This window comes from Papaver somniferum, chromosome 2 (assembly GCF_003573695.1).
Source record: "Papaver somniferum cultivar HN1 chromosome 2, ASM357369v1, whole genome shotgun sequence".
Classification (NCBI taxonomy): Eukaryota; Viridiplantae; Streptophyta; class Magnoliopsida; order Ranunculales; family Papaveraceae; genus Papaver; species Papaver somniferum.
The window spans coordinates 171,998,703-172,016,511 of NC_039359.1; the positions used below are offsets into that span (position 1 = coordinate 171,998,703).

General features: G+C 42.1%; 1 non-coding gene across 1 annotated transcript; it reads left to right on the plus strand.

The window, feature by feature from the left end:
* Positions 1-249: 249 nt before the first annotated feature.
* TRNAD-GUC lies at positions 250-321 on the plus strand. Its single transcript has one exon. It is a non-coding gene; the product is annotated as a tRNA-Asp (tRNA).
* The last annotated feature ends 17,488 nt before the right edge of the window (positions 322-17,809 follow it).

Below are 17,809 nucleotides of genomic sequence, written 5' to 3' on the forward strand. Positions count from 1 at the left end.
AAGATCTTGTGCCAGATTCAAAGCAGACTAACAAAGCAACCAAATGTATCTTTCTTCGACTCTCTCATAGTGCTCAGTAGAAACAACGTCTTCTTCGGTCTTCAACTGTTGATGATAAACTATCGAACCTCATAGAACCTTGACAATTAACTCTTCTCTTCGATTTCTTCCTTGACTTATAAATTTCTACTTCCCTTGGGCCTTATTGAACAAAACGTAACGATGATTTTTTTTTCTTCATTTTCCCTTGTCGTTGTAGTATAGTGGTAAGTATTCCCGCCTGTCACGCGGGTGACCCGGGTTCGTTCCCCGGCAGCGGCGCCAAAAATTGATGTGTGTTTTTTTATGATATTGTAGTAAGATGATTCCTTCACTCAGATTTGTTGAGAATTTGTTTTAAGATTTAATAAAGAAAATAAGGAAAAATATATATACAAAATTTGTCACAGGATGAAGAGAGACCGGGACTCGGGATTCCACTGGTTTTCATGTTCATGGGGTTCATAAATTAATCCTAGACATTTATAGCTCAAAGCAAAAGAAGCAATAACTCTATTCTTTGCCAAAGTAGATTTCGTAAAACATCAATTGTAAATTACAAGCATAGTGTATCTAAAGCATCTAAGACTAAGCATACACTATCTAACAAGATAACAAATGATGAATAGAAATCATAAATCATTTAAAATTTATGCAAAAAGTAAATAAGGAATTTATTAAATTACCCCAAGGATGAAATACAGCTTCCTCCGTCGTCCCAGTGAAGGGTTCTAGTTCCACATGGTGAAAACACACTCAAAAAGATAACTCATAGCTCAAATGGTGTTTTTATTGGAGAAATAAGATAAAACAGAGATTTGCAATGATCTACGGGTGTTACAAATGTTGCAAAGAAGATGTTACAAAATTATAGCACAAAACAGTCGCAGAAGCAACAGTCTTTTTCTGAAAGAAAACGAAACGGTTTTAAGACACTAGAAAACGACTGCTACTTGCAGTCTATTGTTCTTCGTGTTCTTCTCTAATGGCAGCAGCAGCAACTCTCTGCAACTCTAATTTCTATACTCTGTTCTCACCCCTAACTCTCCATCCCCCTTCTATGACTCTCGAGAATCCTTTTTATACCCAACAGCCTCATAAAATCTTGCTCAATCACTCCAAATATTCTCCCATTACTCGGCAGTAAACGATATATTTTTCTTTCCTTTTTTTTATCTCGATCACGTATCCGCAGCTAGGGCTGCACATGGTTCGGTTTTTATCGGTTTTTGGCAAAACCTAAACCGAAACCAAAGTACTCGGTTTTCCAATAATGAAAACCAATGAAACCATATAGCATATTCGGTTTCATTGGTTTCGGTTTTTACTCGGGTTTGTTAAAAACCATACGATTTTTGGTTAACCGAATGATTTGTAAACAATAATGTGCCAGTGCTTTATAGTTTACACAAACATTACACCCAATATTACAAGCGGCAAAAAATTTTACTGGCAACATATCAGAGGCATGAATGACGAGCAACTAAAATGACAGCAAAAGGCTTTTACTCGAATAATCCTCCTAAGAGTCCTAACCATTCATTAATTACAATTAATCAGTGTGAAAAGATTCATTCTGCTATGATCACTATTGATCGGTTAACCAATTGGTTTTTGGTTCGGTTTTGAGATAAAACCTAAACCGAAACCAATACTTTTGGTTATCTGAAACTGACAACCATTAATAAACCATAACAATATGGTTTCGGTTCGGTTCGGCTTAAAATCTTCGGTTTCGGTTTTCGGTTCGGTTTTGTGCAGCCCTATTCGCAGGTGTCAATTACGTGAAAATTATCCCTGTTTATCTTTGTCACGCTCCAACAAGTCGTTCAAGTCATTACACATCATCAGAACACGTACAAATTCTTCAAGAACCCGTTATCTTCTCCCTGTACGTGTTTTCCCTGTTTGCAACTCGTGGATTGCCTAGCCGATTCTAGCTAATTCTGATCGAACCAAAAGCCCACAACGTGTTTGCTAGGCCATATCACAACTTCCTACCAAAAATCAGCCATTGAATCTCCCTAGAACACGTTCAAAACTTCGATCAAAAATCTGCCAGTGAAGAAGGAAATTTTCCCTCCAAAAATGAAATTTGAATTTTAGAAGAATGACACCCCTTATCCAGTGGTCGCCCCTTATCTGTTGCTGGAGTTCGAATAGCAGATGCCTTTTGGGGTGACCTGGGGTGCCCCTTAGTAATTGAGGTGCCCCTTATCCAACGGTGAGAGTCCGAATAACACGTGTCCTCCGGGGCTTTTACCAACTTTTCGAGCCGAGTTTTCCAAAAAATGTTTATTTTCCAAATGTGCCTACAAACACATAAAACACCAAAATTAGTACAAACTCGAGTGACAACAATATATAGTATTGAGATCAAATTAAACACAAAAATGTGTCTATCACCCCCTTTCCCATCGGCCAATCAAATTGCTCTAAAGTCGCATCCCACACTATGTCCATGTCCATATTGCTGTCTGTCGGCCCCCTTTCCCATCGGCCAATAAAATTTCTCTAAAGTCGCAGCCTACACTCTGGCCATGCCCCATCTTGCTGTCTGCCGACCCCTTTTCCCTTTCAACCAATCAAATCGCTTAAAATTAGCAGCTTAAAAGGAGAGCTAGGTCAGACTGAAGAATGACAGAATTTCTCCTGAATTCTTCCTGAGTTTTTACTGTCGGGCTGTTTTTACCCTCTATATGAGCTCAAAATATAAATATTCCCGCGTAGGAAGATAGGAATTTCTTTTCTGATAAGAATGGAGGGTGCGGATCATCAAAATCCGAGTTTGTATGAGAATTTTACAACAGTTTTAGTACAGGTCTCACACCTGAATTTTATGATTATGAAATTTCACGAATTAACATAAACTACCGCAAATCATCTCAACCATCCAACTTGGCTATCTTATTTAACCGGTTTAGATCTAATTTTAGGCCGACCAATGAGATGTCATAATGGCTGCCAGCCATTCCTCTCCTATGAGGTAAAATCGCCTCGTCCTCAATCTACTCAAATAGCTCATGGCAGCTGCTGAAAGTAGGTTAGTCGCGCTCCTAACAACGACACTTCATATGCATCGATTAATTTCGAGATGCTTACTTAAAATCGATGCTTACAAGCACCGATTACAAATAATATTTTATAAATACTGGTTTCACAAATAATTCAATTATTTGACCTAAAAGCATTGCATGTTATTTTTGCGGCAAGTCTCACGACTTGACTTATCACATATGATTGCATGCCGCCTAGCTTGCGCGTGATTGGTCGAAATAATTAGGTCTTGCAAGCAAGACTCACTCAAAAAAATACCATGTAGGACTTGTTCCATTCCTCATGTAACTTGCTATATATATTCTACAAAATACTCGAGACATCAAACATGTCATAAAGTGGGGGATGTTCATCAGGGTATTGATATGGCGGTTTACAACGTGCGGCGTGCAAACGCAAATTACGAGAAAGTGTCAGGAAAGGTGGACAGTTAGTGGCAGTTAGTGGATGTAAAACCAACCGGTATTCTCCTCATAGTAGGAACGTGGCTTTCACCATTCTACACAATCCCCACTTCTCCATCACTCAACTACTTCCACCTCCTATGAGATCAGGGTGTGTTCGACTATGACTTGTATAAATAGATTTTCAATCTATTTCAACAGACAAGAGTTCATTAACACAAGTATCCAGGAAATACCAAGAACTTATAAGCTTACATTCTGTAAGCGAGTTCTACATTCTGATACAAGTCATAAAACAACTACACTTTCATAGTTCATCATTCTGATCTCAACATTTTCTTTTCTTCCCTCCCTAAGATCAACCATTCTCATTCATTTTGTGACCGAAGCAAGAATGGAACGACCATTTCTTGGTTTAGGCCAGAATTGTACATATTTATCTCTCGAATCTAAAGTACTCCTGTGCAGTACATTTTTTTAGGGTTTAGATTCGTTTATCGGCGGCACACCCAATTTACCATTTTCAGCAGAGTCAGTTTGTACCATACTAGAATCTTATATGATTTGTGTGAGACAATCATTTGATGACGACTTGGAAAGTTTCGTATTGATCATTCGATCACTTGAAAATTATAGTTTGTGTGAGACAGTTGTTGTCGTCTTCTAAGGATGTTTCAATGATTGAAATGGGAGTTTAGAACAATTAACCATTTATGGATACAATATGGTATGCATACCTAGTATGTGAACTGTATTGTTATGATTCAGGTCCAGGAACCTTGTTTGCGTACCTAGTATGCGAACGGTTTTAACTGTAAGGGTCGGGAACCTTGTTTGCGTACCTAGTATGCGAACGGTTCTACCTAGTTAGGTCCGTAACAAATGTTTGCATATCTGGTTTGCGAACTGCTGGACAAGGCCAAGGTCTGGAGCTGTTGTTTGTATACCTGGTTTGCGAACACAATGGTTTAAGTTCTAAAATCGGTTAAGTATGATTCTCATACTCATTAACAAAAAACTTATGAACTAAGGAATGCAATATTTGCAAACCGTGGCTTAATGTTCATGAATTGATTCTTCTATAAGTACTTTGTACAATTACGAATCAATCCGTTTTGTTTCAATTGGTTCATATATATTTCTATGAGATAGTGAACAATTGAACAACTCTATTTGAAATACAATTAGATTTATTTGATTATCTTTCATGATTGATTGAACATCATATTTGATCCAGAAGTGTTAGATGAATGTGTTTAAGACAAAAGTGTTCATTTTGCTAACTTCGGTTAATTGTTATTGAGCCAACTCAATATACACGTTTAGGTACGGTTACCCATATCTAAATGAAGGTATATTTCATTTGTGTGTAACAAGCTAAGACCATCTGACAGTGGAGATTGATTGCTTTATTTTAAACCAGACTTAGCTTCAATCTTAAATCAAGAGTTCATCTAACGGTCAATATTGAATGCTTTGTTACTAAGCTATCTTAGCTTTGATTGTAAGCAAACCCTGATTTGAAAGACTACATAAGAGATAACTCTAGCAATTGGAAAATATAATCCTGAAACTTTCCTGTGTCCTAGTTGCAAACTATAGTCTATTCTCCTTTAACCTAGTGTTGACGGTGGTTTTTAGCTTAGGGTTAAAATCGTAAAACCTTAGTTAAACAGTGGCGTCACATTTGAGTAATAATGTCGCCACTAGCACATTTATTGAACCATTCAACATGTCTGCGTAAAATTACCGAGGTACCTTTTTTATATGCCATGCTCCACGGCAGAGCCCTCGGTACTGACTGGAATCATCTCTGCACATGCCAGCCGTGCATGCTAGCCAAACGTGCCAATCACGCGTGCCACATATTTTAAACTAGGGTTTCGACACGCTAAACCTTAATAGCCACATCTCCGCGCCAAAGACATGTCAACCATGCCAGCCGCACCATCGTGCCAATGGCATGCCATGCCACCCACATCTCCGCGCCAAAGGCATGCCAACCATGCCAGCCACACCACCGTTCTAATGGCACGCCATGCCAACCACATCTCCGCGCCAAAGGCATGCCAACCATGCCATCCGCACCACCATGCCAATGGCATGCCATGCCAGCCACATCTCCGCGCCAAAGGCATGCCAACCATGCTAGCCGCACCATAGTGCCAATGGCATGCCATGCCATCCACACTCCGCACCAAAGCCATGCCGGCTATACCTCCATGCCCCTGGATGCCAAAAGAAGGGTTGCAACTATCAACAGCTACCCTTCCATCTGAGATGCAGATCTCAGGCGTCCAAGTTCGCCACCTAACGCATGGAAACTTCCGGCCCAAGGCCAAACATCACGGTTTTGCCAAAAACTTAATTTTGGCCGCGCCTAAAATATGCCAAAGCCATGCCGGCCCTAACACATGCGGCTGGATTCCAAACGAAGGATTGCAACAATCAACGGCTACCCTTCCATCTGAGATGCAGATCTCAGCCGTCTAGGTTCGCCACCTAACGCGTGGAAACTTCCGGCCCAAGGCCAAACATCACGGTTTGCCAAAACCCTAATTTTGGCCGCGCCTAAGATATGCCAAAGCCATGCCGGCCCTACCACATGCCGCTGGCTTCAAAACGAAGGGTTGAAACAATCAACGACTACCCTTCCACTTGAGATGCAGATCTCAACCATCCAAGTTCTCCACCTTACGCATGGCAACTTCCGTCCCAAGGACAAACATCAGGGTTTTGCGAAAACCCTAATTTTGCCCGCGCCTAAAATATGCCAAATCCATGCCGGCCCTACCACATGCCGCTGGCTGCCAAAACAAGGGTTGCAACAGTCAACAACCACCCTTCCTCCTGAGATGCAAATCTCAGCCGTACAAGCTTGCCACCGAACGCATAAAAACTTTTTCCCAATGCCAATCCCTAATTTTGGCCATGCCTAAACTATGCCAAAACCATAGTTTTGACCACGCCTAAACTACGCCAAAATCCTAGCTCGGCCACGCCTAAACCATGCCACTGGCTGCAAACGAAGGGTTGCAACAATCAAAGACCACCCTTCCTCCTGAGATACGAATCTCAGCCATACAAACTTGCCACCAAACGATTTGTGGCAATCTCTTGGCCACGACGCCAAAACCCTAATTTGGCCGTGCCAAGAGCATGCAAGCGCTGCAACCATGTCGCTGGTTGCCAAACGAAGGGTTGCAACAATCTACGACTACCCTTCCTCTTGAGATGCAGATCTCATCCGTACAAACCTGCCACCAGACAACTCGTGGCAATGTCTTGGCTGCGATGCTAACTATTGGTCACGGCACCAACTTGGCTACAAACACAAAATCCTTTGTCCACGCCACACGTAGCAACATGCTACACGTTTTCCACGAAAACACTCGAGACATCAAAACATGTCACAAACTGGGGGATGCTCATCAAGGTATTGGTATGGCGGTTTACAGCGTGGGGCGTAAGCTACGCTCGTTACAAGAAAATTTCATAAGGGTGAGGCGGTTAGTAAATACAAGAAGTAATGGTGAAACGTTTCCTTCATTATGGAAACATCAATTCCAGGCGTTACCCGTTACTATTTTCTTCCATTTACTCAACTGTTTCCACTTCTTACGAGACCAAGGTACGTTTCGTTGCGACTTGTATAAATAGGTCTCACCTATTTCCACCAAAGACAAGTTTTGGTCAGGAGAATAAAACACTCAGAAATCACTTGTTAGCTTTCTCATCTGTTAGCTTCCACTTTCTGATACAAGTCGTCAAACAACTACTCTTCCTGAATCAACTATTCTGGTCTCAACACTCTCTTCGCTTCCCTCCCTAAGACCAACCCTTCTCCTTCACTTTGTGACCGAAGCAAGTCTGGAACGATCATTTCTTGGTTTAAGCCGGATTTGTACAGATTGATCTCTCGAATCTAAAGTACTCATGTGCAGTACATTGTTTAGGGTTTAGACTCGTGTCTCACCCACACACGAAATTACCGAAATCAGCAGAAACTGTTTTCACCCTCAAACAATTGGCGACCACAGTGGGAAGTCAATCTCTCGGTTTCAATATCGATTTCCAATTTCCAGTTTCATCTTTCAATTCCGATCTCAATATGGTAGAAGCAAACAATCCGCTCGGGAACCAATGTCTCAATTATCAGTTATCACACGACGAGGAGTGGCTGGGGACTTATCGCGGTCAGGACGGCGTCACCCATAAAACTACGGCGGACATGCATATGGCTCGGGGTTGCACCAAGATGGAAGAACAAGCTAAAGGAGGAACGCTGGAATACATACCTGGAGTATGCTCATTGTGTTGCTACTAGATCCAAGACGAGAGAATAAAACTGATGATACGAGATAAAGAAGATGGGTAGTGCCTTTTATAGGCATGATGGTTTTCGAGCTCGAATGGAGGAAGGTTTCCTATTTTTAGTTACACATGGGAAGAGGCAACCGAGCCCGCTAGCAACGTTCCATGGCTCCAACATGATGTGGCCAAGCTAGCGCCAAGAGACCGCCAGCGCCATCTCCACGCTCCAGCCGACGCCATCTCCGCGTCCCCTCCACTCCTAGCCAGCGCCAACAACTTGCATCCTTTCAGCGCTAACAACTTGCATCTTTCCATCGCCAACAACTTGCATCCTTCCAGCGCTAACAACTTGCATCTTCCCAGCGCCAGCAGCTTGAATCCTTTCCAGTGCTAACAGCTTGCACCCTTCCAGCGCCATCTTTTCGCCCCACAACCATCCAAAGTCCAGCGCCATCTTCTCTGCTCCACAACCAGCCAAAGCAGCGCCATCCTCGCCATTTGAAATAGCATCATGTCTCCAGCACTCCGTGATCAAAACCGCGCCATCTCTGCACGATACACATACGATCACCAGAACCATATTCGCTTCCACCACCCCCAACGTTTCTTTAAGTATGACAGCTCCAACCGTCACCAGAGCCGCCATTATTCCACCATCAGGACGAGAGACTGGAGGAGCCAGAAGAAGCCGACCTCCTTTTACCACTGTTGATTTGATGGAAAGACAAAAGGTTCTCATAATTCTCAGACAGACATGGCTACAACTCAGATAGAGATACCTATTTTCCTTAAGACACTAACGGAGCGGCCACCACAAGAGTCACGTCAACTCCAGATGGAGATGACAAGGAATACTCTTAACATCGGCGCAGGCACTTCAGCAGGACGCGTGTTTATAGATGAAGAGGCTCGCGTTGCTCTCGAACGCTAGTAAACTAGAATCATCAATCCAATTTCATCACACGTGAAGATCAGTAACGTCTTCTCCAAAATCAAGGCAAAGAAAATCAGCAACCCCTCTGAGTTCACGAAGACTCTCTTCCTGTCAGGAGATGCATGATTTCTGGGGACTTCTCCCACAAAATCGTGCAGTCTATGATGAAACATTTATGGGAGATTCTATATTTCCCCAAGGCGCAGATTCAAGACATATTTGTATCCCTAAACCGCACTACATCAGGAAAGCAGCTGTTTCCAGCCAGGAAGCCCCAACCCCTCCTGGAAAGCACGATTGATAGATGGAACTGGGGACTCCTAACCACTATTCGCTTGAAGGGTGTCTAGTTTGACAGCATACTGATTAATGCAGCCGCTCCTTTTCAACGTCCTCCAGCAGCAGCGCCGCTTCAATGTTCGCTCCAACAGCCGCTCCGCTTCAGCGTTCTCTCCATAAGCTGTTCCAGGATCCAAAGACGAAGCTTCGGCGTTTTGCTCCATAAGTTTCAACGTCATCTCCAAGAACAGAAACCGCTTCAACGCCTCCTTTCCTACCAAGGACCGTGTCGTAGCCGCCACTTCTTCTTTCTAAGGATCATGTCGTAGCCGCCGCTCTTACTTGCCAAGGATCGTGCCGTAGCCGCCACTCCTTCTTGTCAAGTTTACTCGCCTACGCATCCAGCCAATCCCTTTACTTCCATGAACACCCATATAATTCTAGCCTACCTACTTTGTTCCCACGACAATGTAGTCTCTTCCGATCACATCTGCTTCCAAGAACTGGTGCCGCTCGTTTGATTGATACCGGCCAGAGCTTCACCATAGCAATGATCACTACAAATATGGAAAAATGTAAACCACACTTTGGGGACTGAGGATCTACACGAAATCCCTTCACTGTCAAAGCTCAGAGGACACGGTAAACCAAAGGTCATAGCCACGACGAGATCATCTACTCTTCAAGGGTGTAGCGCAAGAATATATCATCAGCTCTCTGTCTAGAAGACGCCTGCAACACTTTAAGAGGCCTCGGTGGATCCCAAGCCTGCTCAGAGGAAATAACTTCAGAAACTAAAGAAAAGTGCGACTAGGGACTGCTCATCGCAGTCCAACGACCATCAAAGATTCATGAGATAACTCCAGAGACGCGGCTGAAACATTTTCTTGAAGAAACAGAGGAAGCCACGATAAACAACATAACTCTCTCATTTCTACCTCTTCGTTATCCAGAATATTTCGTCCATGTGATATTCTCGGCGTCCCAGCATCACATCCAGAAGAGTACAATAAGCTTGTATCAAATACCGTGGACGTGGAATAAAGATGATGCAATGAAAGTAGGATACACATGGGGACTACCAGCATGGGACGCTTTCACTCCCCTCAACCAGGTTATTTCTGATTTCAACATCATCATTGTCGAAGTTTTACGAGCCACGGGAATTTCTCAACATGAAGCCGTACATGTGCATCGAAGACTCCAAAAGCACGCCGCAAAGATACATTCTCATATTCGGCATGCCATCGGATCTAACATAAGTATAACTGGGGACTGCTCACCGCATACCATTCCATACGATAGTCAAAGATTCAGAAGCTGGTTCGAAGGATGTCTTTTGGGACAAAGTCCTTGAAGACTTGATAGCAGCACATCGGCAACAAAATGTCTCCCAACTCATCTATTTCATCCAGTGGCTTCAGAATATTTCTACCATACAATCATCCACAGCATATCATCATCGCGATCAGAAGGTTCAGACACTGAACAACCTATAGTCAAGGATGGACCGACAACGTAACCACAATCTCCAAGGTTAGCCCTGACATGATCGTTGACGAGAATATATTTCATCCATCCATCCCAAGAATGCAATGGAGTTGGTAAATTTTGGAATCCACTGGAGAGACACTGTAGAAGAAAACACGAATCCAGACGAGCAACAAAAAACAGAAGAGGGTCGATACCTCTTTTCATGCGGACGGAGTTTCTAGAGTTTGAACAGAATAAAGATTCCTTCTTGCTCCATGAACGGGAATAGATGACTTGGCGCGACTATGCCACCTCGGGCCGCAACATCCCTCCTGAATTCTTCCTGAGTTTTACTGTCGGGATGTTTTCATCTCCTAAATGAGCTCAAAACATAAATATTCCCGCGAGAGGAGAAAGGAAATTCTTTTCCGATCCAAATGGAGGGTCGGACCGTCAAAATCCAACTTCGTACGAGAATTCTACAACGATTCTAGTAAGGGGCGCTAATTAGGGTTTCGACATGACAAACCCTAATTTAGACAAAGTTGACACCATTCCACGAAACTGAAGCCGGCCGTCACCCTTACATGGAACTGAAGCCAGTCGTCACCCTTCCACGGAACTGAATCCAGTCGTCACCCTTCCACGGAACTAAAGCCAGTCTCCACCATTCCACGGAACTGAAGCCAGTCGTCACCTTTCCACGGAACTGATGCCAGTCTCCACCATTCCACGGAACTGAATCCAGTCTTCACCATTCCACGGAACTGAATCCAGTCGTCATCCTTCCACAGAACTGAAGCCAGTTGCCATCGTTCCACGGGCCCGCAACATCCCTCCCGAATTCTCCCTGAGTTTTACTGTCGGACTGTTTTCACCTCCTAAACGGGCTTGAAACCTAAATATTCCCCCACGGGAGGTAGGAAATTCTTTTCCAATCGAAATGGAGGGGAGGACCGTCAAAATCCAAGTTCGTACGAGAATTCTACAACGATTTTAGTAAGAGGCGATAATTAGGGTTTCGACATGCCAAACCCTAATTTAGAAAAACTTGCCAGGCGCCGTCACCACCCTTTGGTAGCCGAAGTTCCAGCGCCATCACCACCGTTTAGTATCCGAATTTCCGAAACCAGTTTCCACCATTCCGCGGACCGAAGACAATATCCAGCGCCAACGGCTCTATTCCAAGCCGCACACTGCCAGCGGCTCCATTCCAAACCGTACCATGCCAGCGGCTCCATTCCAAGCCGCACAACGCCAGCGGCTCCAAGCCAAGCTGACGCAAACTGCCCGCGTCCCAGCCAGCGGCCATCTCTGCCACTCCGCGCCCTAGCCAGCAGCACTGTTCACCTCTCTATGGCTAACCAGAGCACCATCTTACGAACCAAATTGCAATGCCGCCTCTGTCGACCAGTAGCCAAAGACGCAGCACTGATGCCAACATACCATGTCCGAGTCGAATTTACGCAAAGCCGCCAACGCAAGAGTTGTGGATTCTCTTTACCTCCCGAAAAAGGTTAGCCGGATCTTCCCGACCATCTCTTCATGACTTGTCGTTTCGATTTTGTCCTCGTCTGTCACCATCTCATGCTTACCTCGCAACAAGGCCCATGTTCCGAGCTAAGCAGGGGACTTAATGTTGATGGTGGTTTTTAGCTTAGGATTAAAATCGTAAAACCTTAATCAAACAGTGATGTCACACTTGAGTAATAATTTCGCCACTAGCACATTTATTGAACCATTCAACATGTCTGCGTAAAATTACCGGGTACCATTTTTATATGCCATGCTCCACGGAAAAGCCCTCGATACTGACTGGCATCATCTCTGCACATGCCAGCCGCGCATGCTATCCAAACGTTTCAATCATGCGTGCCACATATTTTAAACTAGGGTTTCGACATGCTAAACCCTAATAGCCATATCTCCGCGCCAAAGGCATACCAACCATGCCAGCCGCACCACCGTGCCAATGGAATGCCATGCCAGACACATCTCCGCGCCAAAGGCATGCCAACCATGCCAGCCGCACCACCGTTCCAATGGCATGCCATGCCAGCCACATCTCCACGCTGAAGGCATACCAACCATGTCAGCCGCACCATAGTGCCAATGGCATGCCATGCCAGCCACACCTCCGCACCAAAGCCATGCCGCTGACTGCCAAATGAAAGGTTGCAACAATCAACGGCTACCCTTCCATCCGAGATGCAGATCTCAGCCGTCCAAGTTCGCCACCTAATGATAGCTAAGGAATTAAACCTAAAACTATGGTTATATTTACACCTGCAAGTGCACAGGATCTAAAGTAGAAAGTGAATAAGCAGGGGTTTGTCCACAGGGACTTGGAGGGAGCTATTGTTGTTTTCCTAGAGATTTTTGTGTTGTGTTAAAACACAACTGAGCTGTTTTGGTGTAACTGAATTAGTGACAGAAAGTAAAGTAAATGTGATAGTGAAGCAAAGGTAACTGGAAACAAAACCAAATAAACCAAGGCTGTTAGCCAAGGGCAGGGAGGAGAAGAAGTAACAAAACAGTTAAAAAAAAAGGAAAGAAAAGCAAATCCAAGGCAATGGCTTTAGGCATTCATCTAGAGTGGGAAGAGAACTAGCTTGCTCATTGTCACTAGTGAGCACTAGTTTCTCCCCACTACTCAATCAACACAATGCACTGAGATTTCTAGCCTAACATTCCACTAAACTAACATTACATGGAACACCAACATTTAACAGGAACAACACATATTAACAGGACATATGTAAACAACATTTAACATTAACATGAACATATGTAAACAACATTTAACATTAACAGGAACATCACACATTGAACAGGATCAACACAACATGTAAACTACTAAACAGGGAATGAAAATTGCAAAACAAGAACCCTAAAAATTAACAGTGAAATTAAAATTGAAATTAAACCTAATTGGTAACTTGGCTAGTCCAAGAACACCTTCTACACCATACCCATCTCTTCTATTTATACAAAAAATGTAAGCAGAACCCTAATTTTGAAAACCCTAATTTTTCTAGGGTTTGAAACTTCACCTAATTGACGTGACAAAACAGCTTCAAAATGTCGACCCATGCTTCTTCTTTCTTCTCTGCTCCTTCTCCATGTCTCTGTTGCGTCGAATCATAGCTATCAACCTAGTTCCTCGAGTTCACATGCCATCAGTGAGAGGCGTGAAATGGATGAACTAACTTGACAGTTAGGAGAGATGGTGGCGTCTGTGATGTCGGGGAAGAGGGTGGTTTGGCAGACATGGTGGTACGGTAGAGCAGTTGTGGAGTTGGTGGTGGTGGCAGCGAGTTGGTGGAGCAGGTGGAAGGGGAAGGCTCTGCTGTGGAGAAGAAGAAAGGGGGAGAAGGTGAGGGTCGACTGTTTTGGGAAGAAGGGTATTAGGTATTTGGGTATTAAGGTGTGAGGCAGGGACAAAGATTTTGATGTTTCGCGAAGCTTAGCCGTGGGATGTGGAGCTGGTAGGTAGATCGGACGGTGATGCGGAGGCAAGCGAGGAGCGACCGTCGGATGAAGGGATACAACGAAACGAACGGTGCTAGATTAGGTTAGGTGCTGTAGTGTAAGGCGGAGATATCAAACTTTGATGAACAGCAAGGGAGCAACCGTTGGATTCAACTATCATCTAATCTGAAGGCTTGGAATTTCAGCGTTGTGGTGCTTGGCAGAGACTTCAGATTTTGATGATCTATGAAGGAGCGACCGTCAGATGCTTCTGAGAACTGATCTGATGGCTGAGAACGGAGGCGTTTTTGTGTGTAGAAAATGAGGTTGTGCGCACCATTCTTCGCGGCTTCCTTGCGTGATTTCTCCCGGCTTTTCACTACTTTCCTGCTCTTTTTGCTCCGCGAATCATCCGAACTTTATTTATTACCTAAAAATGCAAAATTAATTAATAAAAATATTTATTCTTGAAAACAATGAAAATACAGAATATGGGATAAAATGTAGAATTAATGCACAAAAGATGAGTTAAATGCCAACAAAAAGGGATAAATATATACATTATTTGGCACTCATCAAATACCCCCAAACCTGAATTTTACTTGTCCTCAAGTAAAACAAAACTAAGGAAATCCTAACTATACCACTGTCGCTGGTCTCTCGAATGCATTTAGCGTATGCACTAAGCCTTTTAAACCACTAAGTGTCCCTAGTGGACGAGTTGAAGTCTCGTGAAGGTTTGCTTAGAACGTACCTACAAAGTTCTAGGTCAAAATATAAGCTCAGATTCCATCAAATGTGACATGTGCAAAACAGTTTAAGCTCACAGCAAAATGGAGATGTCAATCTAGCTATCGAAGGCACAATCCTATCACTGATAACAAAAAAAAAAGACATGTGATAAGAGTGTAAAGTGTATCTACACATGTGTAAAGAAAGATCTGAAGTTATGACTACTAATCACCAAGAGATAGTTTCTCAGGCTAAGAACTGAGGTCGAAATCTAGCTAGCTGTCCGGACTTTACGAGAATTGTGAATGAGTTGGAGGTATTTCACAATCACTCGCGTTGTACATCAATGGCATACACCCTCCTTGCTTATTACAATAAAACACAAAAGATGACTATTTACATGACTCTTATTTACATTGACTACTCTCTTTTATTTTTGGAACAAGAGAGGATGGAATTGAAAAATACTTGATATATATATATATATTTTTTTTTTTTTTTTTTTTTGAACAAAGAAACACTTTTGATACATATACAAAAGGAAACAAAAGATTACATGACACTTTGCAAGAGGTAGCCCTTTTTGATGCACCCAGTTAAATTCGATGGTTGTCTTTCTTAATGTAACCTCCACCTTCTATCCCAACCAACCAAAGAACAAGCTAGTCAAGTTTCGTTCAGTATTCTAAAGTGATTGGCAATCGTAACTTCCTATCCAACACCTTGAAGATCGAGGCCATACATGTATTGGTAGATCGTGCGCGTGCAAATTTCTTATCACGATGTGAATTGTGCTAGAATCAGGGTGCCTAAATATCTAGACTAAGACTCCTAATAATTATACATATTTGCACAAGAGTCAACATTTCAAGGTAAATGAGCTCCATTTTTTATGATGATTTTTTTTTTTTTCAATTTTTTAATTTTTTTAGAATTTTGATTTTTCAATTTTTTTTTTTGGAATTTTTCAATTTTTTTCAAAAAGAAGGAGTTCGTTTTCAATTATGGCAAATTATCATGGTATCTACTCTATACCCCCAAACCTAAACTAAACATTGTCCTCAATGTTTCAAAATATGGAAAGAATTAAAATGCAACATATGGAAAGGGACATGTTGAGTAGAGTAAAAGGAGAGAGAATACCCGATTTCGGCGAAAGCAATATTAAACTCCGTTATTCAAGGCAAAAATCCAACATATTTCAGCCGAGATCATATTGGATTAGCAAGATATATACAAAAGGAACAAAAGGATTTTTTAAAATTTTTATCTACTGGATTATATACAAAAAATTCACCATACACTAACAATCTAAAGAGTTGAGGATCAACCCAAAAGACAAAGTGTTGAAACATAGACAGTTTCAAAACACTAAAATTGGACTGAAATGAGAGCGAGAGTGAAAAACCGGATGAATCACCCCTAAACCTAAATTTTTCAACAGGTTTACTTTTAAGCACAAAATCTAACAATTTTAGGGGTGCAGGATTCACAAGGTCTAACTGAACATGGACTTTGTTTGGGATGGACAAACATGTACATTCCAACTGTGGCTCCTTAAAAGTATTGTATTTAGATGCAAAATAGTCCAAGAGGACTTGAGAGGCACACAGTTCCAATCCTAGGTTGGGAATCTTCAAAAAAGTTGGTTTAAAATTTTTGTTACAAACCAAATCTAGGTTGGGTGGAATAATCTCAATCTGTGACTTACGCAAGAAGGTGACATCTAAGTTTCTCACATGCATGAGATCAAAAGTACCAATATTATCAGTCACATCAGCATTTTCTAAATCATAATCAAGTTGTGTAGCATGCTCATCATCACAACACAATTTCACAAGTCCAAATTCAGAATCATGGTTATCCGAAATATCCAAATTAACATCAAAAGAAGCAATATATTGTGGCTTAAGTATGGAATCAGACACATCAACTATATTTTCATGCATAGGATCATTAGTGTCAACAGAAGATTCAACATTACCTAAGTCATGCTCTTCACAGGATAACTGCACAATATCTAAATCAGTAGCCTCATCACATGTATATGGAATACTAGAAGAAACATCATTCATGAAGGTCGGGGCAGAAAAGCTTAATGTATTTGAACCCAAAGGTTCCATAACATTTTCAGCATAGACATGTTCTTCTAATATAACATCATCATAATCATCATCATCACAAATACATGAAAATCCTACTTTGTCAAAACCATTAGTGTTTTTCGTCCATACATCTGCCTCTAAAATAGGTGAATATGGATTGACATTTTCAGCAATAGGGTATGAAACACTATATCCAGAATTAATCTCATTGGGAAAATCAACATCTGACTCATGGTGATTACCCATATCATGTGGCATGGTCCTAGTTTCCCTATAGGTTTCCCACTGATGGGTTTTCTCTGCAACTTCAGCTAGAAATAACCATGCATCGTCCACAGTTTTATCAATGAATTCACCATTACACATAGATTCAACCAAGGCTCGAGACTTAAAGTCTAGTCCCTCATAAAGAATGGCGACCAGTCTCCACTTCTCGAGGCCATGATGAGGACACTCAAACAACAAATCATTAAATCGTTCAAAATAATGAAAAAGTGTTTCTCCATCTAACTGGACAAAACAATTAATACTTCGACGAATAGAGATGGTCCTATGATGTGGAAAGAACTTTCCGACAAATTGATTTGTGAGTTGGTCCCAAGTGGTGATTGACTGCGGTCTCAAACCGTAAAACCATGTTTTGGCCTTTTCCTTTAAAGAAAAAGTAAACAAACGCAATTTCAAAGAGTCTTCGGATATATGGTCAGGTTGTAAAGCCCGGACAATTTGTTCAAACTCTCTTACATGGTTATAGGGATTCTCAGAATCGAACCCTCGAAATATAGGAAGTATTTGTATCATGCTTGCGTTTAGTTCAAATGGGCCATCAGTCTGGGGTAAGACGATACATGATAACTGGCTTATTATGTTAGGGTACATGTATTCATGGAGACTACGGAGTTTATTCACACACTCACCCATTTTAAAAAAAATTTGGTTTTAATGGGTTTTCAAAATTTGGGTTTTTTTTATGGGAAAATTTTGGTTTTGATGGGAATGAA